General features: G+C 46.0%; 1 long non-coding RNA gene across 2 annotated transcripts; it reads left to right on the top strand.

Moving 5' to 3' along the window:
* The first annotated feature begins 9,869 nt into the window (after positions 1 to 9,869).
* Positions 9,870 to 25,586, top strand: LOC120096554 (uncharacterized). Of its 2 annotated transcripts, none has more exons than XR_005493097.2 (3): positions 9,870 to 9,977; positions 21,235 to 21,352; positions 25,329 to 25,586. It is a non-coding gene; the product is annotated as an uncharacterized LOC120096554 (long non-coding RNA). The 2 variants fall into 2 exon arrangements; XR_005493098.2 differs by lacking the exon at positions 25,329 to 25,586 and adding an exon at positions 21,668 to 22,315.
* Positions 25,587 to 27,028: the final 1,442 nt, after the last annotated feature.

Genomic DNA, 27,028 nt, shown 5'->3' with positions numbered 1-27,028 from the left:
TGGGGTCTCTGCTGCAACTGGAATGCACTTTCACTAATAGCTTCTCCTGGAGCCCCTGGAGAGACTGCATTCACAATGCCAAGCCACAGCTCCTTTCCACCACCCCTCCGTGCCTTCAAGCTCAGTATTGCCCGGGTGACTCTTACTCTGCCAAGCATGGCTGCCAGCACAAGATACCACCTTGACTATTTCTGGGACACAGCTTCTGAGCGCCGACCCTGAGGAAACGCTCCAGAAGACTCGCCTCAGTGATGCTTCTCTTAATCACCACCAATTTCACAACTCCAGCTGAACAGCACCCATTGTCCCAGTAACTCAAAGGTTGAGCTTTATTGATTTTGGTCTCTTGTTCATCACAGTTGATTCTTAAGCCCCAGCTGACCAGAACCACAGATCCTCAACTCGAAGTAGCAAATGGCTCTGGCGTCGTCTCTAAACGTCCCTTTGAAACGTCACAAGCCAGGCCTCAGTCGTCTGCACAGCTCTCAGCCGTCTTATCTTCCAAGATCTGACAGAACATCCCACTGAGCTCTCAACACTAAATGGCTTTTCTAGCCTAAAGATCCAAAGTTCTTCCACAGTCCTTCCAAAAAAAAAAAAAAAAAAAAAACAAATGGTCGAGTCTATCAATCAACACCCTATTTCTGGTATCAAAATCTGTATTATTCTGGGTTCTCGAGACTAACAACTTATAGAATACATATTTACACATAGATCATAGAATATTTACATATATTTGCATATTTAAATATATTTATTAGAATGATTTACACGTTGTGGTCCAGCTAATTCAAAAATGACGGTCCAAGAATCCGGTAATTGTTGCATTCAGGAGGCTGGATGTCTCAGTAGATGAGTCTAGAAGAAGTAGGCTCTGATGCCAGTGAAGGAACAGACTTGGCAGTGAGGGCAAGCGGACAAAGAGCCGAATCATCCTTCTTTCACATCCTTTATACTGGCTTTCCGCAGAAGGTGTGGCCCGGATTCAAGGTGGGCATTTGTGCCCTAAAAGATCTGGACTAAAGGTAGATCTTCCCCCCCTCAAAGAGCTAGAAGGAAATCATTGCACATCAAATGATTCAGTTAAGCAGGAGTCCCTCAGGTGTGCCCAGCCATTCTGGGGTTTTAGTTAATTCCAGATGTGGTCGAGTCAACAACCAAAATGGCCACCGCACCTACGGAAAATACTTTTAGGACATGAAGCCAGAGATGCAGGAGCAGTTCTAACCTGCTATTGTGATGTTAACCTTTTTACAACCATTTCTCTCCTTATTTACATCAGCCATCTTCCTGATTGTCTAATCATTTCATCTCAAATGAAGATGGTTTATGGCATGGCGCCCATACAGCTGCTGAAGCGATTCTGTTCCAACGCGTTCTCTCTTCTGTGCTGGGTGACTGTGATTCTGCACACAGCTCAGCACTGCATCGCCGTGGGGAAGAACAGATCGAAGCCATATGCTCACAACCCCACCTGCGTTCTAAAGGTAGCGGAGATCAGCTTGCCAGACGCAAGTAGTGTCTTGCTGCCGTCTGGATCTGGAATGTTTCCAAGGTCTCGGTAGTCCAACTGAGCACTATTGAGAGCTGGTCCAAATAATAAGAAGTCCAGAGAGGACTCCTCCAATCATCAGCCTCCTGCCTTTCAAAGTCATGGTAGCACCTTAGATGTTCCTCCTCTTCTCTTGGTTTCCCAACCATCTAGTGAGATCTTTGAGCAACCCATGAAGCCATGAGCAGAAATCAATGACTTCCTTTCCCCTAAGTTGATTGGCTCCTGGGTTACCTTACAGTATCTGCAATCTGAGTGACACATCTGGTGAGGATGCCTTGAGGAGCCAGTGCAGCTGAGAATCAGTTCAATCAGAGTTTACCAAGTTTGGATAGATAAAATCCTTCAAGGAGTAACACACAAAACGCATGCTAAATGGTATGAATGTATGGGGAATTCTTTTGCTACCAATCACGATGAGATAATCGGCTTGACTGACCATCTCCTGCCTGTAGAGAAGGTTCTTATACCAGAAACACTCAGGATATTGATTGGTGTTCTCTGGAGGAATAGAACAGGTAGAATTAATGTGCCGATGTGATACTGGTGCACACCTTTAATCCCAGCTCTCAGGAGGCACAGGCAGGTGGATCTCTGAGTTTGAGGCCAGCGTGGTGCTTGTGAGGGCCAGAAGAGGGTGTGTGATGTTCCTGGAAGTTATGGATGATTGTGAGTGCTACAAACCAAGCCAGGGTCCTCGGCAAGAACAAGTGATATTAACTGTTGAGCCGAACCATCGGCCTTACCATCTGAAACGTCAGTGACAAACCGCACTGGGCCATGGACTTGATCCATTAATCTGCTCTCAAAGGGAAAATAACTTTGATTTCCCTTAAAGATTTGTAATAATGGGGTTGGGGGTTTAACTCAGTGGTAGAGCGCTTACCAAGAAAGCGCAAGGCCCTGGGTTCGGTCCCCAGCTCCGAAAAAAAGAAAAAAGAAAAAAAAAGATTTGTAATAATATATAACCGATATATCACAAAGTACAAAAATGAATCATGGTCCACGTATGTTAAAATTCTATAGTTTATCAATTTTGTAATACTTGTTCAATGTTGTGACATATTTACAAGTTACCTTAAAAATAGTTCATAACTGTTTTTTCCTTTCCAAAGAGTTCGGGGGGGGGGCACATCTTTCTCTCTTTTTTTTTTTTCTTTTTTTCTTTTTTTCGGAGCTAGGGACCAAACCCAGGGCCTTGCGCTTGCTAGGCAAGCGCTCTACCACTGAGTTAAATCCCCAACCCCAAAGGCATGTCTTTCAATCATCAATATCTTAGAATCGATCAGATAGAAAAACTGCTTGATGTTTTCAGGAAATCCCCTGTGTTCTAGTAAATCGAACTTTGTGAACGTTGCCATTGTGTGGCTATGCCATTACTTAGGCCAACACCGTTCGGAAATTATGTCAAGTTCAATTCATCAGGCATTCATAACCTAGGTAGGTCCCAAAAGTATGCAGGACATCAAGGATACTTCAGCCACAAATGTATTCTTTGCTTTTACAGTAACCCAGACTCCACTGAAATGGGGCTTTTTTTCAATATCAAATAGTTGGCTAAATGTTTTTAATGTGGTCATAAGTGTTTGGACAGAGACAAGGGACTGAGGTGCATATTTTATATATCAAAGCAGAATTGGCCTCCAGGTTCTCCCAGGATACCCCTCCCCTAACCCTGAACTTTCCAGCCCAGAGCCTGGGTTGCCCTTCCCCCAGGTGCTCTGGCACCCCCAGGTTTTCTCTCTCCCCCTCTCCCTCCCCTTCCACCTTCCCCCTCCTCCTCCTCTCTCTCTTTCTCTCTCTCCCCATCTCCCTCATCTTCTCTTGTCTCTTGGGATGCCCTTTCTGTTTTTCTCTTCCCCTCCCCCCTTTGTCCCCATGGAGCAGCATCTCAAAAAACCTGCCTCAAAGATATTCTAATCTGGCCTGGATTGGCTTGTTTCACGGTGGGGGAGAACTAACCCATCAATCAGGACACTTGGTTCTTTCAGATTTATTTTTACCTTCTTGTGTATAAATGTTTGTCTGCATATAGTCTGTCTGCCACATGCATGCCTGGTGCCTGTGGAGGTCAGAAGAGGGTGTTGGATTCCCAGGAACTGGAGTTATCGATTACTGTGAGCCACTATGTGGGTGCTGGGAACTAAACCTGGGTCCCTGCAAGAGCGGCAAGCAGTCTTAGCTGATGACTCATCTCTCCAGCCCCTCCTTCCTGTAGGCAAGGAGGGGTCTTCAACTCCTCATCCTTCTTCCACCTCTGGAGTTCTGACATTAGAGGCACAAACCACCACACCTACACAGTGCTGAAGATCCAGCCCAGGACTTTCTGCACGGGAGGACGGCACTCTGCCAACCGAGCTGCATCTTCAGCCCCAGGACGGTTTATATTTGCCCTAAGAAATGAGTCTTCAGCATGACAAATTCTTAAAGCGAGACTCACTAAGAACCTTTTCCAAAGTTTTACAATGTAGCCTCAAGCTGAGGAATTCTGACACAACAGGTGGTTTCTCTTCAGGCATTTTATCTTCCAGACTCTTTACAAATACCCATAAAGACAGGTGTTGAGACACAGGCAAAGTGGGAAAAAGATCGCTCATTTGCAACATCAAGCTGAAGGCAAGACGAGGATTGAGCACTGATGGGGCCAAGGATAATCAGACTAGGAAGTCTAGGCAAGCCAGTCGGGGACTTCATCGGGACGCTCTGGAGGCATAAGGAGATCAGAAACACAGAGCATGACCTCAGAGAAGGGAGAAAGGAGATAAGTACACACGGGCATTGTGCCCAGGAGACCAAGCACTGACCTTTACTGGCTGCCTAGGATAAATTCTAATCAGAGATCAACGCCCCAACAATACACGGAGGTGACGTAGACACCACTTTCTTCAGGGAAGAAGGGGCTAACGGCCACACTCATGCTTTGTCCGTTTTGAAAACACTCCTTACCTCCTCTCGGGTATGTTTCTGTCGCTGTCGGCTGGCAGCATCACCAGACTGAATGATTACACTGGTTATTCATCACAGGTATGGTAGTGAAACTCCCTGACGACAGCCTGTCTAATTCTCAGATCAGGGGCTTTGAACCATCTGGATTGCTAGAGAAAGCAGCCTGATTACCAACTGATATAAGTACACGTGCGCACGCACACACTCATGCATGCACGCACACACACACATACACACACATACCTACACACACAAACACACACATACACACATACATACACATACACACACATACACACATACATACACATACACACACATACACACATACATACACACACATACACATACACATACACACATACATACACATACACACATACATACACATATACACATACATACACACATACACACACGCAAACATACACACATACATACACATACACACAACATACACACATACATACACATACACACACATACACACATACATACACATACACACATACATACACATATACACATACATACACACATACACACACGCAAACATAACACACATACACACATACATACACACACATACATACACATACACACATACATACACATATACACATACATACACACACATACACATACACACATACATACACATACACACACATACACACATACATACACATACACACATACATACACATACACACATACATACACATATACACATACATACACATATACACATACATACACACATACACACACGCAAACATAACACACATACACACATACATACACACACATACATACACATACACACATACATACACATATACACATACATACACACACATACACATACACACATACATACACATATACACATACATACACACATACACACACGCAAACATACACACATATACACACACGCACACACACATACACTCATACACACACATACATACACATACATGCGCACACACACACACACACACAGGATGTGCTGGGAGCACTCTAAATTCTTGGAGAGCTCCGTACTTTATCTATCTATCTATCTACCTATCTATCTATCTATCATCTATCTATCATCTATCTATCTCTATCTATCATTCATCTATCATATATCTGTCTGTCATTTGTGTATCATCTATCTGTATGTCTATCATCTGTTCCATCTGTCTGTTGGTCAGTCTATCTATCCGTCTATCATCTATGTATCATCTGTCTTCTGTTGGTCAGTCAGTCTGTCAGTCAATCTATCATGTGTCTGTCTGTCTACCATTTCTTTCTCTACTCAGGACCCATGTATACAAGGCAAATGTTTCATCACTGGGGTACATCCTACTCTTTAATTTTATGTTTAAATGACATGTGAAAAACTTAAAAATTATATATTAACAGAGTGTCATGTGGTGCTTTGCTATACGAATACATCATGTAATGCTTATAGCAATTTAATCATCTCAGGGCTGGTGAGATGGCTTAGCAGTTAAGAGTGCTTGCTTCCCGATCATGAGGACCGGAGTTCAGATACCAGCATCTTTGTGACGAGCTGGGCATCTGACACATGCCTTTAACAGTGGCTCCTATGACTCCAGAAGAATTGCTGGCACTTGCTAGCTTAGCTGAGACCCTCACGTGACATTCAGTCCCGCAGTACTTGAAAACAAATGGGCTCCAGGAATTCAGTTTCAGAAAGTATGAAGTCATTCTATTGCGAGATTAGTGACACGGCTTGGAGTAAGCCTGCATAGCTGGGAAGTGAATTCTAAATACTACACTTATATCCGCAGACGAAAGCAGCAGCCCAGTCGGCAAAGCCTCTTCTCACATCACAGTGGTGAATTCAGAGACCTATGGCTTCCCAGAATACAGAGACCGAGTGATAGAGGTGGACCCCAAATGAGTAACTTACACCACCTCCTCCAAGGCTGAGGGGACGTGCTGGGAGAGAGGGCAGGAAGTATGTAAGGACCAGAGGGTGGGCTGAAGAGTTTGGAATACTGCGGTCTAGATTTCAAACAACTACTGAAACCATTAACTCACATCAGCTGTAGTTGTCTGCCCTGCACCAACACAGGACAGTCGGGGCGGGGTGTGTGTGTGTGTGTGTGTGTCTGCACAGAACCCTTTACAGCTGAAGTATTAGCAATCAATAGATTCTAGGAGTGGAAAAATCAATCTTTAGTTGTGTGTTCTCTGACGAGCCCACCAGGCTGCAACAGATGGCTCTAAATCCTCCAATTAAACAAATGGGCCTGGTTAATCTTCAGGGAGGAGTGTCAGGGCAGGGGGAGGGCCAACATGTGGTCAGAATGTAAGATGCATATATGTGAAGTTTATATATATATATATATATATATTGGGTTTTACAAATTAAATTGACGTTAACATTAAAAAAAAAAAACTTGTTTTAGGACAGAATTTCATGTTCCTCAGGCTGGGCCTTGAAACCCCAAGCCAGCATTCCCGGCTTATGTGGTTCTGAGGGACCAATCCAGGGGTTCTTGCAAGCTACACAAACACTCCACCACCTGGGCTACATCCCTAACCCTCGGTTAAAGATGAATGCTAAAGGCTGGAGAGATGGCTCAGTGGTTAGGAGCCCGCACTGCTCTCACAGAGAACCAGAGTTCAATTCCCAGCACCCACGTCAGGTGACTCACAACCGCTTGTTACCCCAGTACCCGAGGATCCAACCCCTTCCTCTGGCTTACCGTGTGCACTGCACTTGTACAAACTCACACTCAGACAAACATATATGCAAATGACCTTTTAGATGCTAATTTTTTATTTCACCCACAGTTTGGATAACAGATTGCTGGAAAGCCTGCATATCACATAATTCATCGTTATGTATCGCACGGAAGGGATGGTTTAACTTATTCCTTTATCTTCTCAAAAGAGGGATGCGAGGGACTGAATTACAGCTTATGGTACTCAGCTACTGAAGTTCCTGGGTTCGATCCCAGCAACAGCGACCGAGAACAAATAGCAAGCCTGACTGGAGCATGGTAGGAAACCTGCACAAGATGACTTTGGGTGGGAATCTCATATGCTCACCTAGTTGACTGTCAATTTGATGTCTACAAAGGTATAGAAGTGAATTAGAAGCCATCCCATAAGGTCTAAGATGTATATTCGTATTCTACAGGCCTGTCCTCCTGCAGGGCAACCTCCATTTTCATGACTTTAGCTGTGCTAGCTTGCAAATGATCGCCACAGCTGGACTTGATCACTGTGAGCGCTTATAAGCAGGGCCATCCTGATTCTGCCCCAATTGCAGGGTGGCCAGGGCTTTAGGGAAGGGCTAGAGGATTTAGTACCTAGGGAGGAGTACAGGGAACTCTCTCTGCACCTACTGAAGGAAGCCACAGTCCATGCCGGTGCTGAGGCTGACCTCCTACTATAGCTACTTAGATAAACTCACACAATCCCCCTCTAATCTCTCACCCAGAGAGCATCCCACTGGCTCCCAAAAGGGGAAATGTTTGGTTTTGACCGGCTGTGGTGCATATTTTACATACCAAAGCAGACCTGGCCCCCAGGTTTTCCCAGCATTCCTCAATCCCTACCTAGCACACCCTGCCCCCAACTCTAAACTTTCCAGCCCTGGAACTAGGCTGCCCTTCTCTCAGAGGCCCATCCCTGTATCATCAGACATTTCACTCTCCTCTCTTTTCTTATGCGCCCCTTTCTCTCTCTCTTCCTCTCCTACCCCTCCCCTTTCCCTATGATGACTTCCCTGGCCTTGGTCCTTGGGGCCAGTGAACGCTGAAGAACAGCTTCCTAATAAACCTGCCTTAATCTAGTCTAATCTGGTTTGTTTTGGCTCATGTCACCAGTAACCTATCTGGAACTTCTGCAGAATCAAACAGTTGTGAGGATCTTATAGGTGGGGGGATAGTCAGTGCTTGGTGACTGCCCTCCTACCGCACCCGTACTCTGGGAGAAAATTCTTGAAACAATATTCTTCCCTCCTCAGTTGTTAGCCAAAAAGGGAAAAAGAAAAGAAAGAAAGGAACGAAGGAAAAAGAAAACGCTCAAACACATAAAAACACATAAGGGACGGGCGATTCTTTTAGTAAGGAGGAAATCAAGGCATACCCCTGAGGGTTGGGAAGAGAAATTGACGAGTTTGGCAGCCGTCTTTGGAAATGAGCAGTGGTAGATCTAGCTAATGTGAGAAGAATGTTGGAAGGAACTTAGAAAAGCAACATAGTTTTCAAATTGCTTAGGAGAGAAGAGGTCTTGTGAAAGCTCTGGGCCAAGCCTTGACTAAAAAACACAGGAAGAGGAGATAAAGAAAGTACCGGTTCTCAACCTTACTAAGGCTGCTACACTTTGATACAGTTCCTCCTGCCGTGGGAGTCCCGGGGGGGGGGGGGACTCCCATACTGTTTTTCCTGCCTTGGGGACTCCCCACCATCAAGTTATTTTCATTGCTACCTCAGAACTTTAGTTCTGCTGCTGTTATGAATCCTAACGTAAACATCTGTGTTTTCCGATGGTCTTAGGCCACCCCTGTGGAAGAGTCTTTAGATCTCAAAGGGGTCTTGACCCACAGGCTGAGAACCACTGAAATAAACTCAGTCTCTCTAGGCAGCGACACTGACTGCTGTTTAATGGTAAAAGTCCCAACCATGTGTCAGCTAGCGGCCTGAGGCAGGCCTGTGCACGGATTCTCCATTTTGTCCTGAAAAGTCATCTGGTCAAAACTTCCAAGCTGCTTCATCCAGAACTAAGTGTTAAGTGTGAACTCTGACCAAAGTCCTTTAAAAGTGGAGAGAGTTATGCTGGGGTTCATTCACTCTTTCTTCCAGCTATTTGGAATCCCCCCTTTCTTTCTGTAAGAAATGAGACCCAGGACTGGGGCTGTTGATCAGTCTTGCATGCTGTGAAGCCCCGGGAGGGGGTGGGGGGTGGGGAGAGAGAGTTAGAGAGAGTTGCGGAAGGGAAGGAAGCAGGAGACACAGAGTCAAGATCGGGGAGGGGAGAGCCTCACACTTGACCAGGCCTCTCAATTGCCTGCCTTCCTTAGCTGGGACTACACCACGTGCCACTACACCCAGCTGGGACCTTACCTACTAAGACAGAAAATGTCTACCATATTCTAAGGGTGCTCTCGGTGGTTTTCTGCTTCGATAATAGAACAAACGACTAAATTCCTCAAGACGTTTGACACACACACAGCCCGCACTCCCCCACCCCCCTGTGGCACCCTGGCTTCCTCTCCTCACAGGAGGGAGGGTTGATGTCTTGAAGGACTGGCCTGCCAGGTATTTCAGGCTAACCCTTCTTAAAAAACCGAGTTTCTCTGTGGAGCTTTTTGTACAGCTCTGATAAGCAAGGGTTAGGCGTTTACTTTCCTCAGAGCAGTCTGAGCACACAGCTCTAAGGCAGAAGCACGCCGCCCCCGATGGAGCCTACAGGACAGCTCGTTGATGGCGATGGCGTAACACCACACTAGGTGCCGGTAACTTGGAATTAGGGGAGCCAGAATCTGCAGGAGCAGGCAGGCTGAGGGGAGGGGGATGGAGGAGAGAGTGGAGAAGGCGCTCAGAAGGGGCCAGGCTCAGAACAAAGCATTCTTGGAATGAAAGCAGGCTGCTCTTCCAGGGCTATAATTTGAGATAAATTGGGAAAGTTGCCAGCTTTTAAAAAAAAAAAGTCTCCACAGATGTCTGGAAAAGTGTGAGCGTTTCCTTCTTTGGGGAGGTGTGATGGCTGAAGGCCTGGGCTTTGGGATCAGGAAGGCCTGCCTGTCCGTCGCCTCCCTGCAGTTTATTGTGTCTTTGGAAGACCCATCACTTCACTGGCTCCAGTTGTGTTGTCTACGGAATTAATCACGCCCTTCAGTTTCTGTTTTTGTTTTAAAGGTTTACATCAGAGGCTGAGGTGATAGCTCAACAACTCCTTCCAAAAGTCCCAGGTTCAATCCCCAGCACCCACCAGGTGGCTCAGAGCCATCTGGAACTCCTGTTCCAGTAGATCCAGTGCCCTCTTTGGGCCTCCTTGGGAAATGTACCCTCACGATGTACATAGATGTAGGCAGAACACCCACACACATAAGGTAAAACTAAGTAAGTCAGAAGAAGCGGGGGAGAAGGAGGAGGAGGAGGAGAAGGAAGAGGAGGAAAAGAAGAAGAAAAAGAAGAGGAGGAGGAGGAAGAGGAGAGAAGGGGAGGGGAGGGGAGGGGAGGGGAGGGGACAATGAGTCATATCTATCGGGGAAGTGTTTGCTGCTCAGGCATGAGGTCCTGAGTTTGAACCTCAGCACTCACAGAAAGCCTGGAGCAGCAGCCCATATGGGTAACCCCAGCATTGGGAAGTGGGAGTCTCCAGGGCTCATTGGCCAGTCAGTCTGGCCAAAGCCATCAGCTCTGGGTTAAAAAATAAAGTGTCTCAACGAGAGGGATGGTTCAGCAGGTCAGAGTGCTTGCCTTTGAGCCTGATGATCTCATTTCAAGCCCAGTAACTACGTAGTGGAAAGAAAGAAGTCTTGAAGGTGGGCGCGTGCGTGGGCGCGTGCGTGGGCGCGTGCGTGGGCGCGTGCGTGGGCGCGTGCGTGGGCGCGTGCGTGGGCGCGTGCGTGGGCGCGTGCGTGGGCGCGGTAGACTGGCTGATTCAGAACCAGCTGCTCTTCCAGAGGAAGGTTAAGGTTCAGTTCCCAGCACTCATTTGGAGGCTCACAACTCTCACAACTTCAGTTCCACCCTGTCCTGCTTTTCTTGTCCTCAGCAGTAAGTCCTTCTGAACCCTTCACAGGGTCCTCCTTACCCACCAGTACATGCTGGGATTCCTCAAGACCACCTGAGGGGCTCTCCTCTCTCCATGAGCTCTCCTTTAAGCGCTCATCCAAAAGTGCCTCCACTTTTCTCCTTGTCAAGCCCCTCTGGCACCCGCGGTCTCAATAAAGCCACCATCATCCACCCCAAATGTGTCCTGATTCTACCCCCCTCCCAGTGATCTCATTTAATCTGTCATCAGGATTGTCCCTTGTACCGCTTCAGTATGGACAGCCAGAGTCCATTCCTTTCTCTATCTCTGCTGTCAACACCAGATTCCACGCAGACCACTGCGATGCCCTCCTACATTAAACCTGCTCTCCCAGCAGCCGGAAAGCGTCAATCCGACCATGTTGATTGATATATTTTTTAAAATCCTTCAAAGAGTTCTGGGAGTGTGTTGAGGGTGGACGGCTTGTCCAGCCTAAGTGAAGCCCTCCAAGTGATTTCCAATCCAACATTAAAAATGGAGAGAACAAGCAAACCCTTCAAAGACTCCATCATTGCCCTTCAGATAAATTCCAAGCTCTTTACCAGCTGAGCCCCTCATTCTCCCAGCTCCAGCCATTCTGATGCTCTGTACCTTGGGGCACATTGTATGACTGGTGCTTGCATTTCAAGTTGCCTGTATGTCGGTTGTTTCTTATGTGGAGAATCCTCACATCTTAACCTACTTCTGGTCTAGACTCTCCCTTAAAGGCTGCTGCCTCTGAGAAACCTTCAGCACTCCTCAGTTACAATGTTATGAAGGGTTAAAATTTCTAAAAGTTAGTCATGAACAAAGTCCAGACATGCCTGAGAGAATTTGAGATAGGGCTCACTGGCCCGACTATCAACTCCCAAGGACACTGGCCATCTGGAGCCACCCCCTCCCCTTCCTTCACTCCCTGAGGATGGGTCATCCCCCTGCTGCAGTGAGATGAGTTGCCCTGCCCACATTGCTGAGATGCTAGATTACACGTATGCTTTGTTGATGTAACTCCGTGCCAAAAGTAACTGTGCACCCTTTGTATTAGCTAATTATGTGTATTCACACGAAACCCCTGGTTTTCCCTATATAAGCTCCTGCCTAGAGAGGCTCGGGGCTTGACTCAATCTCCTGTGTGAGATACGTGTCAGCCCGAGATCTCGTAAATAAAACTGCCTCTTGTTGATTACATCAAGACCGGCTTCTCGTGTTTCCTGGGGGTACCTCAACCCGTGACTGGAGCGAGAGTCTCCCCAAGTCTGGGGGTCTTTCATTGGGGGCTCGTCCGGGATAGGAGCGTAACCCCCGGAGATCCGAATGCCTCTTGGAGGTACGTTAGTGTGAGTGCTGGAAAGCGGCCGCTGTGTGAGTGTGAGAGTAGTGTGTGTGTGAATTAAGTCCTGTGGTCTGTGTTTTTCAGTACCGGTTTAAGGTCTTGGTGCACTGTCTGGGCAGAAGAAGACTCCCCACTCCGTTGTTTTTGAGTGCACTCGAGTGGATGGGCTTCCCACTCTGTTGTTTTTGAGTGTACTCGGGTGGATGGGCTTCCCACCCCGTTGTTGTTGAGTGCACTCGGGTGGATGGGCTTCCCACCCCGTTGTTTTTGAGTGCACTCGAGTGGATGGGCTTCCCACTCTGTGTTGTTTTTGAGTGCACTCGAGTGGATGGGCTTCCCACTCTGTGTTGTTTTTGAGCGCACTCGGGTGGATGGGCTTCCCACCCCGTTGTTTTTGAGTACACTCGGGTGGATGGGCTTCCCACCCCGTTGTTTTTAAGTACACTTGGGTAGATGGGCTTCCTACCCCGTATTTAAGTGTGCTTGGATGGAAGGGCTTCCCATCCCGGACAGACGCCTGTGAGTAGGTACTGGGTTTCTACTTCGAATAGCTGTTTTCTTTTTGTTCTTTTTTTTTTAGATAGCGGAAGTGAGGACGCCCCAGCTCTGGGAGACGTCCCACAAGCCGACTTTTGTCGGGAGGACCCGGCAGGTGACAGTCAAAGAGATCTGACTGTGACTTGACTTCGGAGGTCGTGTTCGGCTGCCTATTTAAGTATAGGCATGGACAAGTGTGCTTAGATGTGTTAGTGTCTGTTGTCTGTATTCTGTTTCTGTGTTTGGTATCCCAGAAGCAGCTAAGGTTAAGCTGCAGTTTGGGCCAGGTACTGAAGGTACCAGGCATCTGTGGAAATTGGTTATAGGATGCTTTGTCTTGGGTCTTGTTTGTCTGGTTTGTTTTCTGTGGTATTGTCCAGTGTCTTTTTGGCTTTTGTTTCATTTTTGGACTTGGACTGACAACTGTGTTTGAAATCTTGGACTGACGACTGTGTTTGAAATCATGAAACTGTTTGCTTTGTTTGTCAAGGAGTTTTACTTGGTCCTCTTGGTGCTTAACTTAAAAGTTAAAAATAATTTGCTTGAGAGAAATTGTTTTCTGCCGGGGAGTTTTATCTTTCTCTCTTGAGCCTCCTCCCCAAGGAGAGCTGCCCCTCTCTTTACTCCCATTGTCCAGCCCAGCTGCTGTTAACCGTTGTGTATGAAGGACTCCAGGTTAGCGAGTGATCCGTCTGAAGCAGGCATTAACAAGAACCTGAAAGCTTTACCTTAGATCCTGAAGAAAAATTCTCCCTATTGCTTAAACATTCACAGCTTCTAAGGAAGGGACAACACAGAGTAGGAAAATGTAGGGGCTGAGGGTGGTGAGCATACAGGCCTGCTAGCAAGCTACAGGCTGCGCGTGGGCAACAGCGCAGCTCTGGCCAAGTTAGCGAAAGAGGAGTTTCAAGGTAAGGAGGCTGGCTGGGGTTGGCGCTTTGACAACAAAGATAGCGTAGAGTTAGTGGTTGTATTTTGGCCCTGAAAAAAAAAATTCCAGTTGCTGCCTTCAGTGGCCAGACCTTCAACACTTGCTCACAAAAGGAGAGTGTTCATTAAGAGAAGTTCTTTAAGGGAGCCTGCCTTATCTGCTGGCCCTATTCCAAGAGAGGAGTTGATCTCCAACATTAAGTAACCTTCCCTGTTAGTCATCATTGACATGGAGAGTGCCTTTGATCCTATCCCCACAGCAGCCAGTTCCTGCCCCTGTGGTCAAAATGCCCCAGGTTGGGGGGCAGAGAAGCCCCTAAAATAGTTTCAAAGAATCTGCAACAAACTGTAAAGAACTTTGTTTTGCCAGTCAAAATTTAGAATTCAGTCTTTGGCTGTGGCCAAGGTCAGGATTTATGTTTTCTTTTCCATGGGCCTTTAACCCAGTGAGACAACTTGGTAAAGGACTACTACTACTACAGTCCTGATAGCCCCAGGTGAACTGGTTACAATTCTTTTGTCAGCCACTTGGCATCTAACACCCAGGTCCTAACCCTCTCTCCATCCTTTTGTTATTAGTTCTTACTAGAAGCCTAGTGTCCTTCAGAGGCTGGGTTTATTGAGAGACAGAGCCACTGAGCTGACACTGAAGGGAGGTACTTCTTAAGTAAAATCTAAGTCCAGAGAGATAGTCGATAACAGATCAGCTCCCTCTCTGCTTGCCGTTCTGTTTCATAGGCACAAAGCTTGTGCTTATTTCTACAACGGCCTTTTTGTCCCAAGAAGGCCTCCTGGTTTAGCTGTGTGACTAAATGCTATTTGTCCTCTTCAGTGGACCTCTATTCTCAAGATTCCCTTGTTTTCTCACCATCCCATTTGAGATGCTTGTTAGTAACTGTTACAGGTCTTCTTTACCACTGAGGAAAGACGGAATCCTACTAGAGGACAGAAAGAATGTTCCAGACACGGATGGAAGGCCCTCACTTCTGCCTGTTGACTTCAAAACGCCTAAAGGTAGGGAGTGCCAGGTCTGCCGCCAGGCTCCAAGGGTGGGTCTCAGAGGGGCTAGAAAATGCCCCACCAATTTGGCTAAAGTAAGAAAAAAATATAAAGAAAAAGTTACAGAAACTTGAAGGGTTAAGCTAAGTCACTGAGAGAGTTGTTGTAAGTTGCAGAGAAAATAAGGTTGATATATGGTTCAGGGTCGGTGCACAAAAGTAGACAGCAACTAATAGCTGTAGAAGAAGATACAGACAGAGAGACTGAGGAAGAGAAAGAGACAAGAGAGGAACATATACTGGCCACAGTAGTTAGGGAACCTAGGAAGATAGTACCTGGCAACAGAAGAGAATTCCTGGCTAAAGATCGGTGTGCCTAATACGAAGAAAAAGGACACTGGGTCAGGGACTGCCCAAGAAAGAACAAGAGGGGCCACTGGAGAGCTTCTTGGTCCTAGAGTGCTGGCTATGTACAGAGATAAAAGGGAAGTGTGGATACAGGGACCCAATGCTCTGTGCTCCTATGCCCCCCCCCCAGTGGGTCAATATCCAAAGACCTTGAGTGCAAGGGGCTACTGGCAACGAACAATACTTATGGACTGCCCGAAGAACAGTGGACCTTGGCGTGGGCCGGGTAACCCACCCACTAGTTCATGGTCATCCCTGACTGCCCCTATCCCTTGCTCATGAGAAAATTGCTCTCCAAAATGGCTTGTGTGGGCTAACATGGCTGGGTGAGGCCATGTGTATGCATATCTACAGACTGTGTATGTGGAGCTTAAGACCTGTCTCAGTGCACCAGTACCTGATGCTGGGAGATGTGTGTGTGTGGCTTAGTGCCGTTCTGCCTGGAACACATCATTCCTGCTAGCCAGGCTCTGACAATTATCACCCAATCCAGGACTTAAACTGCGGTAGAGTGGCTGATGTTTTGCCTTTAAATGAAATGTCCCAGAGGATGGGATCACTGATCAGCTGACATGGACTAGATTCTCCACCTGTTGGGGGCAATCTGGTCACCTTGCTGCCCAATCCTGACCTGGAGCCACCACACCACAAGTGTCAAGCACTGGCAGAAGCCCATGGGTGGAGGAAAGACCTCTGTGACTGGCTGATTGACCCCTGCTGAAAGCCGAAGACCTTGTCCACAGACGGGAACAGTTCTCTTCGTGAAGGTCAGAGATAAGTGGGTGCTGCCATGGTGGACAACACAATGTCATCTGGGATGGCTGAACTTCTACCCCCCAGCACATCAGCGCTGCAGATGCCTTTACCATCTCTTGGATGCCCTGGTGAAGCCAACAACTGCCTACAAGAGACAGTCACTGGGAACTGGGATTGGACTAAGAGACGGCCTCTATAATCATCAAGAAGATACTGGAAGAAATCTTTCCCCCGATTTGGAATGCCCAAGGTAATCTGGTCAGACAATGGCCCTACTTTCGTTGCCAAGGTAAGCCAGGGTGTGGCCAAGTATTTAGAGGTTGATTGAAAATTACATTATATTTACAGACCTCAAAGTTCAGGACAAGTAGAGTAAATAAATAAAACTCTAAAAGAGACCCTGACCAAATTAAATTGACCATGGAGACTGGCGCAGACTGGGTGACACTCCTTCCCTCTCAGAGCAAGAAATATCCCTTCCAGATTCAGCTTTACCCCCTTTGAGATCTTATATGGGGCCTCAGATCCTCTGACTGTATTAGATGATGTTACTGAACCAACATGTCATAGTAATAATGATTTATGTGTCAGGCTAAAAGACCTACAGGTGATACAGAAAGAAATCTGCTCACAGCTGGCAGCAGCCTATGCCCCAGGGACCTCCGAGACATCTCATCCGTTCCAGGTCGGAGACTGTAGGTACATACAATGACACGGAGCCCAGACACTCGAGCCTCACTGGAAAGGACCATACCTGATGCTGCTGACCACCCTGACAGCTGTCAATTCTCAGCCCTCACCAGCCGCATACTAGCTGTTGGGGCTGAGAGCTGGGACCTAGAGGGACACTCAGATCTTCAAAAAGCTCCCTAGACTTACACATCAGATAAGTGGATACATCAGAGACGTGACTGGGATGTTGCTATAATGCTCACTTGAGGAGTGTGCTTTAGAAACAAGAATTTAATGTTTGCCCTGGGTTCCATCGAAAAAAATATAGAGATAGGCTTGATTTCTATTACAAATGATGTAACATTACATATGTTAATACTCCTAACACTTCTTGGGACTGTGCCTCAGGGACCATAAGTTTAAAAGTTCTAAGATAGTCATGACCTTGGTGTATAGGTTTAGATAGTGTTCAGATTGGAATCCTAAAGACTTTTTAGCTGACCTCCAAGAATACGTAACCTCCCTCTCAGAGGTAGTCCTTCAAAATAGAAGATTAGACCTGATATTCCTTAAAGAAAGAATGTGCTGCTTTGAGAGAAGAATGTTGTTTTTACCTCGATCACTCCGGGACCATTAAAGATTCTATGGCTAAACTTAGGGAGAGGTTGGACAAGAGATGACGAGAACGAGAAACCACTAATAACTGGTTTCAAAGCTGGTTCGATAGGTCCCCATGGCTTACCACCCTGCTGTCAGCCTTAGCTGGTCCCTTGATTATCCTCCTCCTTTTGCTCACTGTTGGGCCCTACATCATTAACCGCCTTTTTGCTTTTATTAGGGAACGGATTAGTGCTATACAAGTCCTTATGTTGAGACAACAGTATCGGGCTGTACGGAGTGAAGAGCCACTAGACGCTAGATTCATCATGGAGTCCTAAGATTAGGACTATTCACAAGGAGTAGAGGGGAATGAAGGGTTAAAATTTCTAAAAGTTAGTCATGAACAAAGTCCAGACATGCCTGAGAGAATTTGAGATAGGGCTCACTGGCCCGACTATCAACTCCCAAGGACACTGGCCATCTGGAGCCACCCCCTCCCCTTCCTTCACTCCCTGAGGATGGGTCATCCGCGACCCTGCTGCAGTGAGATGAGTTGCCCTGCCCACATTGCTGAGATGCTAGATTACACGTATGCTTTGTTGATGTAACTCCGTGCCAAAAGTAACTGTGCACCCTTTGTATTAGCTAATTATGTGTATTCACACGAAACCCCTGGTTTTCCCTATATAAGCTCCTGCCTAGAGAGGCTCGGGGCTTGACTCAATCTCCTGTGTGAGATACGTGTCAGCCCGAGATCTCGTAAATAAAACTGCCTCTTGTTGATTACATCAAGACCGGCTTCTCGTGTTTCCTGGGGGTACCTCAACCCGTGACTGGAGCGAGAGTCTCCCCAAGTCTGGGGGTCTTTCAGTTACAGACAGTTATCAGCACATGCAGCCATTTGGAATCAGGGAGCTATCTTAGTTAGGGGCAGAGGACAAAGGCTTCCACTCACACAGCTCAGAGCCTAATAAGAGAGACAGAAACGGTCAAATGATCAACACATACAAATGCACCTTAGGGTTGGTGGACTGGTAGGTAAAGGCACCAGCTGCCAAGTCTGATGGCCTAAGGCCTGGTCCTGGGATTCAATGGAAGGAGCAAAAGACTCTTGCAAGTGGTTCTCTGATGTCTGCCTGTGCACACACACATAAAGAAGTACATTTGTTTAATCCTAACTTTTGAACTTTACCACGAAATAGAAGTGTGTGACGCCTTGAAGAACTTGAATAGCACAGGAGATGACGATTAGCCCAGACCTACAGACTGACCCAGAACTAACACTAAGAGTTGCAAGCAGAGGCAGGACGGTCTCTGTGAGTTTGAGGCCAGCCTGGTTCACAAAATGAGTTCTAGGATGGCCAGGGCTACACGGAGAAATCCCATCCCAAAAACCAAAACCAAACCAAACCAAAACAAGGTGAAAAGGGGTGGAGACGGGTGAAACCAAAAAGAACCTACAAAGTAGCCAATGTCCAGCTACCAAGCTCTTATTTTCCTCTCTTCTCTCGTCTCACTTCTTTGTTAGGTGGGCCAACTGGAACTCACGCATTCAGTCCCAGGCAAGTCGAATTTGAGATAATGTTAAGATCTGATGTGGAAATGCCAAGAGAGCAATCGGGTGTACAGGTCTCTGGCTCTAGGGATCAAGACAGAAATTGGGGAGCTGTCAGCCCATAGATCGTACCCACGGGCATGTCTGATTGCACTCCGGAGGGGCAGTAGGGAGAGGAAGGGAGCCAAGTCTGACGTCTTCGACAAGCTACATTATTCATCAGGAGGGCTGGTCCGTGAATGAAGGCCAATCTGCTGATGGAGAAGTAGTTCGGGAGGTCAAAGGGGAAGGGCTTAGAAGAGGAGCAGCAGAGGAAAGGCTGAACTGAAGAGGTAGGGAAATAAAGTGTGTTTTAAGGAGGACTGGGAGCAGCAGAGCCCGAGTCAAGAAGGGGCTAATGCTTTAAAACTAACTAACGAGAACGCATTCAAATAAGATCTCAAAGCTTTTAACTAATCAATAATTTGTCATTGTTTATTTATCATAATAATGCCACTTTTCCCCTCCAGAAAAGACTATAAGATGTTCCTTCTTGGTCACATTAACCCCACCCCCACCCCCCGACTATATCAGCACAATTCCTTAGACAAAGTAGAGACTCAACCATTTGTTCAGACGGGTCTTCTGTACTCTAGGCTGGCTTCCAACTCACTAGGCTACAGAGGACAGTCTTGAACTCGTGATCCTACGGCCACCAGCTCCTGAGAGCTGGGGTTGTAGGCATAGGTGGCCATGCCTGCTTTCCACAGTGCTGGAGACCATAGCCAGGCCGTGAGCGCGATACTGACCCACATCCAGCGGAGACTCATTTTTTGAGATTCCTTCTCTGACTGAACTGTAAAGAGACCAGAGAAGAAGCCTGGCGGCATTTTTTAGGTTAGTACTAATTATAGACTCGCAGATAAGAAAGTGGCAGTGAGGGGAGACGGGGTGTTTCCTGGAGCAGCCTCCTCCATCGTTCAAGCTAGAACTCTTGTTTGGTGTTATAGTTTAAAACCTGAGTTCGTGGACTTCTTACCAAACAATTCAAAACACTCTCCAGCCCCCTAAAACGTCTCTGGCTTTAAAAAAAAAAATTGTCATCCCAACTCTGTTAAAATACGTGTTAAAGCAAGGGCGTGAGGGTGCGGGAAAGCGTGCTAGCGGCAGCATGAGAAAGGGCTCCCTTTTTACCTCATTTCTAAGTATTTAATTATTCTATTCGTTTTAAGGTTTATAGATTTGAGGGATATTAATCTTTTGCTGATTATATATCATAAATATTTCCTCACAGCATATATCTTTTTAACTATATTTAAAAAACAACTTCACGGAAGTGTAGTTTACATAGCACGATACTTAAGTATAATTTTTTTTTCTTTTTTTTTTGGAGCTGGGGACCGAACCCAGGGCCTTGCGCTTGCTAGGCAAGCGCTCTACCACTGAGCTAAATCCCCAACCCCAAGTATAAATTTAATGTGTAGTAAATTTAGACATCTTCTGTATTTTTTGGGGGGGTTGCTTTGAGACAGTTCTTGTGTCTTCTAGGCTGCTCTAACTCCCTTTGTAGCCAAGGATAGCCCCGAGTTCCTGATCTTCCTGCCTCTTCCCCACAAGAACCGAGATCACAGAGGTACCACTGGACCAGGCAAACATTCAGCTGTGCAAACTTTGGTGCAATCAAGTTTCAGCACACCTTTCTCATCCTCTAGTCTGTACCAATCTCTTCTACCCTGAACCCAAGGAATGTGTGCTCCATCTTCTGTCTGCATGCTTTGTCCTTTCTAAACTCCAGGTCAACAGCATCCTTCAAGCTGAGCCTTCCGTGCACAGCTTCGCTCACTGAGCATGGGGCTTGCACCATCTATCTGCCTACGGTGGCCCTTTGCTTCTCTGTATGGATGCAGCCACAGTACTTCTCACAGCCAAGCCCTCGGACAATAATTCGATCGTCCCAACTGCCATCTACTATGTGTGATGCTGTTGTGAGGGGGTCTTCCGGATGCATTTTAATTTCTCCTGGATAAGTGTATAGGAATGGATTGACTGTTCTACACAGCAATTCTAATTGATTGGTTATCTGCATAATGCATGTTTGTGGTGCACACACGGTCAGGAGGTAATGAAGGAACAAGGGTCAGTCTCTGGTGTCATTCCATAGCCATTAACCTCTTTTTGTTTTTGTGTCTGTTTTTGCTAGGATCCCACACTGGCTTCGAACTCACTAATCAGACCAGTCTGGCTGGTCAGCAAGCCCCCAGGACCTACCTCTCTCCAGCTCTCCGGTGCCGGGATTACACATGTATCCTACTTGCAAGGTAAACCCTTTGCCAACTGAACCTGCCTCTGGTTTTCTTCTGGTTAAAAGTTGTTTGGGGGCTGGAGAGATGGCTCAGCGGTTAAGAGCACTGGCTGCTCTTCTAGAGGTCCTGAGTTCAATTCCCAGCGACCACATGGTGACTCACAACCATCTGTAATGAGATTTGAAGCCCCCTCTTCTGGTGCATCTGAAGACAGCTACAATGTATCCTATACCTAAAATAAATAAATAATTCTTTTAAAAAAAAGTTGTTTGGGTGGCTGGAGAACGTGTTACTAGTCAAGAGCTCATTAAATCTTTTTTTTTTTTTAAGTGGTCTGGAGAGATGGCTCAGTAGTCAAGAGAGCTGTTTGCTCTTCCAGAGGTCCTGAGTTCAATTCCCAGCAACCACATGGTGGCTCACAACCATCTGTAATGGGATCCGATGCCCTCTTCTGGTGTGTCTGAAGACAGCGACAGTGTACTCGTATAAACAAATGAATAACTAAATCTTTAAGAGCTCCTGCTGTGCTCAGAAGACCTGAGTCTGACGCACAGCACCAATATCTGCTGCTTCATGATCGCCTGCATCTCAAGTCCAGAGGACACAACACCCTCTTCAGAATTCCCCTGGCACCATTGTTTTACACACACACACACACACACACACACACACACACACACACACACACACTTTTTCTATTTTTGCCTAGCTGCATTTGTGAATTTCCAATACACAACCAAACCCACGAAGCTACAAAAGTAGACTGCCATTATTGCAAAACACAAACAGAAGCTTATTGGCTATTTTGGTTGTTGTTTATTTTTGAGATTGTAATTTACTTACAACATTCCCCCCAGACCGTTCCCTTCCTCCAAACCTTCACATATACCCCTCCCTGCTCTCTTTCAAATTCATGGCCTCTCCCTTCCCTGCTAAGACTAATGTATACATATACATCCCTAAATAAAACCCGTTACATCCATTTACTGCAGCAGTTCTCAACCTGTGGGTAGTGACCACTTTTAGGGGTCACATATCAGGTATTTACATTACCATTCATAACGGTAGCAAAATTACAGCTATAAAGGAGCGATGGAACAATTTTACAGTGGGAGGAGGTCACCACTGCATGAGGAACAATATTAAAGGGCCACAACGTTAGGAAGGCTGTGGCCTGCTGATACAGGGATACTTGTAGGTACGGTTTCCGGTCTGAGGATTTGGCGCTGGACAGCCAGTTGGCCTGGTCTTCTCTGAGGAGAACCACCTCTCCAGCTTTACTCAGTTGCCTGGGGACCAGCTTTCATCGTAACAGAGGGGCCATGCAAGCTCCCAGAGGAGGGAGACAACCCTGAGTCCTACAGATCAACAGCCAGCATGGCGGAATAACCCTAGAGCTGCAGTAGAGCACTCGAAACTTGGTGGTAACCAACCGCTCTCTAATTGTCTTGAAGATGAGCTCAGATTCTATGTCTGGTACTGGAGACTCGGTGAAACACCGAGGGCCAGTGAAATGAAGGCTATCTACATGAAAATCTACAACCTCTAATTTACTAACCCAGCATAACACCTAACAACAATCTACACACGTTTGCCTTATACCAACAGACAGACCACCCGCCATTATTTTAAAAGGTGTTTAGAGTAATCTAGATGTTTTTAATCCTGAGACAGGGTCTCATTATGTAGCCCTGGCTGTTCTGGACCTTGCTTTATAGACCAGGCTGGCCTCAAACTCAGGTGGCATATGCTGCCACCACTTGGTTGGTATTTTCAAAGCTAATATACACTTTAAAATTAGATTCTGGCTGGGCATAGTCTCACAGTGTCACAGGCCTTTAATTCTAGCACTTGGGAAGCAGAGGCAGGTGGATCTCTGTGAGTTCAAGGTCAGCCTGGTCTACAAGACAGCCAGGGCTACATAGAGAGATCCTGTCCAAAAAGAAAAAAAAAAGATTAAATTCAATTTCTAAAAGTAGAGGTGGGGGCAAACAAATGCTTTTTAAGGTCTGAGTTGAATCTATTAGTCAGTTTGAGAAGACCTATCATTGCAGCAACATTTAGTCATCCAATTCATGAATATGGTTCATTCAGTTCAGAAGAGGCCATCTGATTTCTCTTCCCGGTGCCCCTTTATTACTTAAACCACAATTTTATATTTTTTCCTCTCTCAGCTTTCTCCTTTTCATTAAAACATTCTTCATAAGACTAAACCAGAGAACACAGTCTCTGCTGGGCTTTTTTTGAGACTTCTTTTGTCAATGCAATTAATACAAATTTCTACCTTAGCTTTGGGCAGACTCTTCAGACAAGGGAAAAAGTAGCCACAGTCTTCACCAAAATATCACAAAACAATCTCTAGGCCACATACTCAACATCTTCTCTTCTGAAACCACTTGAGCTAGATCCCCACAGTTCAAAACTGCTGTCTGCCATGCTTCTACTAGGATGACCCATTAAGCCCCACTTAAAGCATTGACACAGGGCTGGAGAGATGGCTCAGTGGTTAAGAGCACCGACTGCTCTTCCAGAGGTCCTGAGTTCAATTCCCAGCAACCACATGGTGGCTCACAACCATCCGTAATGGAATCTGATGTCCCCTTCTGGTGTGTCTGAAGACAGCTACAGTGTACTCATATACAAAATAAATAAATAATCTTAAAAAAAAAAAAAGCATTGACACAGCCAGAGCATGTCAAATACAGAGGCCAATGCTGGCAGCAAACCACTGGACTGAGAATAGGGTCCCTGTTTGAGGAATTAGAGAAAGGATTGAAGGAGCTGAAGGGGCTTGCAACCCCATAAGAACAATACCAACCAACCAGAGCTTCCAGGGACTGAACCACCACCCAAAGACTATACATGGACTGACCCAGGGCTCTAATTGCATGTGTAGCAGAGGATGGCCTTGTTGGGCACCAATGGGAGGAGAAGCCCTTGGTCCTGCCAAGGTTGGACCCCCAGTGCAGGGGAATGTCAGGGGGGGGGAAGAAGAGGTGGATGGGGGAGGGAACACCCTTATGGGGCAGGAGGAGGGGATGGAGGCTTATGGATGGGAAACGGGGAAACGGAATAACATTTGAAATGTAAATAAAGAAATATATCCAATAAAAAAAACCTTAACCCCCCCCAAAAAAAAAACTCCAAACCAACAACAACAATAACAACAACAAAAGAAACAAAGTCCCCAAACAAACACATTCCTTCAAACAAAAGCATGGTCAGGCCTATCACAGCAATACCAATCCTAGGTCCCAACTTCTGTCTTAGTTAGAGTTTTACTGCTGTGAACAGACACTATGACCAAGGCAACTCTTATAAAGGGCAACATTTAATTGGAGCTGGCTCAGAGGTTCAGTCCATTATCATCAAGGCAGGAAGCATGGCAGTGTCCAGGCAGGCATGGTGCTGGAGGAGCCCAGAGTTCTTCATATTTATCGGAAGGAAGCCAGGAGCAGACTATCCTCCAAGCCCACCCCCACAGTGATGTACCTCCTCCAACAAGGCCACGCCTCCTAATAGTGCCACTCCCCTGGGTCAAGCATATTCAAACTACCACACTGTCTGTCTGTCTGACTATTTATCTATCATCTATCTACCTGCCTATCTATCTATCCATTTCTCTTCTCTCTCTTTTTTTCCAAAAGTCTTTTACCACCATATGACATATTCTTCGATGGTGGTGCCTTTCTCCGTAGCTACTAGCTTCTGGTAAATTAAAGAGTTATATAGTAAGATAATAATAATAATTCTGGAATACTTGTTTATAACTAAAAATTAAAGAACAGGTGAAGATATTGCTGAGTTTTAGAAGTTTTTACCTTAAGGCTTTTCTTGCTGCATTTTAATAATAATTATCTTGACATGGTTATTTTCACCCAAACCAAAAAAAAAGTTCCCGTTAAAGGATGTCGGTTAAATGTCTACCACCATGTCCCTCCACTATAACTATAATAAGGAAAATTTATTTGGTTTTGTTCTGTTTTCTCAGAACAAGCTTTCTCAGAGCAAGGAAGACTGCCCTGAACGAGGACAGCACCATCCCCCAGGCTGGGGGCCCGGAGGAGATAGAGAGAAAGCCAGCTGAAGACCAGTGCCCATCTTTCTGTTTCCTGGAAGCATGTGCCTCACACATCATGACCGCCCTGTCATGGCTGCGCCCTCAAACTGTGAGGCACAAGGAAGCTCCTGAGGATGCCCTGTCAGGCACTGTGTGCACAAATAACCCATGCTGTGTAAAGTAGACACGCCAAATCCTTCTTCACATGGAGTCAATGACTTTTCCTTCTTACGATGTTTCTATTTTGGGGGAACCACATTTTTTCACTAAGGTAGATAAATTTTTATTAGAAAAAGAGGAGGAAGAGGAGGAGGAAGAGGAGGAAGGAGAGGAGGAGGAGGTAGAAAGAAGCAAGCAAGCAATAGCCTGCAGAAAATAAAACACAGCACTCCATAGCTCCCATTCAAGACCTGCTAAGGGAGAATGAGATGCAGCAGGCATAACACTTTCCGTGTCGCATAGTCAATGCTTTACATTATCAATGTCACACAATCAGCGCTCTACATTATCAATGTCACACAGTCAGCACTTTACATTATCAATGTCACACAGTCAGTGCTCTACATTATCAATGTCACACAGTCAGCGCTCTACATTATCAATGTCACACAGTCAGCGCTCTACATTATCAATGTCACGCAGTCAGCGCTCTACATTATCAATGTCACACAGTCAGCGCTCTACATTATCAATGTCACACAATCAGTGCTTTTCATTATCAATGTCACACAATCAGCACTCTACATTATCAATGTCACACAGTCAGCGCTTTACATTATCAATGTCACACAATCAGCGCTCTACATTATCAATGTCACACAGTCAGCACTTTACATTATCCATGTCACACAGTCAGCGCTCTACATCACCAGTTTCAATTACTTAAAGAGAGCAGTGGAAAAGGAAGAGATAGAAATCTAGCCCAGCGATGTTCATGAATCTATAGCATTTTCTCAAACAGAAAAGGATACATTTTTAGAAGCTACGATACTGTTACTGACGGAACATCTGTAGCATTGCTAATGAACCACATTAGGATGTGAATATTTCCGCATAATTGGAAAAAAAACAAGGAGAAATATTCCATATATTTAATAATTTTCACAGAAGGGTTTTATTAATAACAGAATGGTAATTAATAGCTTTAGCCGGAAAGGAGATTTTACAAAAAGAAAGGAGATGGGTGGGTAGATGACTGGGTGGGTAGAAATAGGTGTGGATACAGATACAGTTCTGGTGGACCTTTAGCTGTTGTGTGCTACATATTGCTGACTAAAGGGATCATGCATCAGTCACATAAAAATGTCTCTGAATTTGTCAACAAATTGCAGTGGGAAGCACTGAGGGAGAAAGTGAGGCCAGAAGTGACTGGGGACATAATATCAACCGATTGCAATGGGATCTGCGTTTTGTAAGGTCCAAAACTCCTAGGGGATGCCTGGAACCCTCTTGTGAGCAGAGCCCTCGGAAACTGTGAAGAGAACCGTCTTTCCTGCCTCCTTGCATCTGTTGGGTATTTTGTTGTAGAGGTGTAAAAATAATACACGTACATACATAATACATGTCTTTTCCCATGAATATGATAAACCTTCCCTCTTCACTTAAAGGAAGTACGTCGCAGCTCTTCCCTT

This window comes from Rattus norvegicus, chromosome 14, assembly GCF_036323735.1.
Source record: "Rattus norvegicus strain BN/NHsdMcwi chromosome 14, GRCr8, whole genome shotgun sequence".
NCBI classification, from domain to species: domain Eukaryota; kingdom Metazoa; phylum Chordata; class Mammalia; order Rodentia; family Muridae; genus Rattus; species Rattus norvegicus.
Note: the sequence above shows the minus strand (reverse complement) of the source record. Positions and strands in the feature narration are given on the sequence as shown.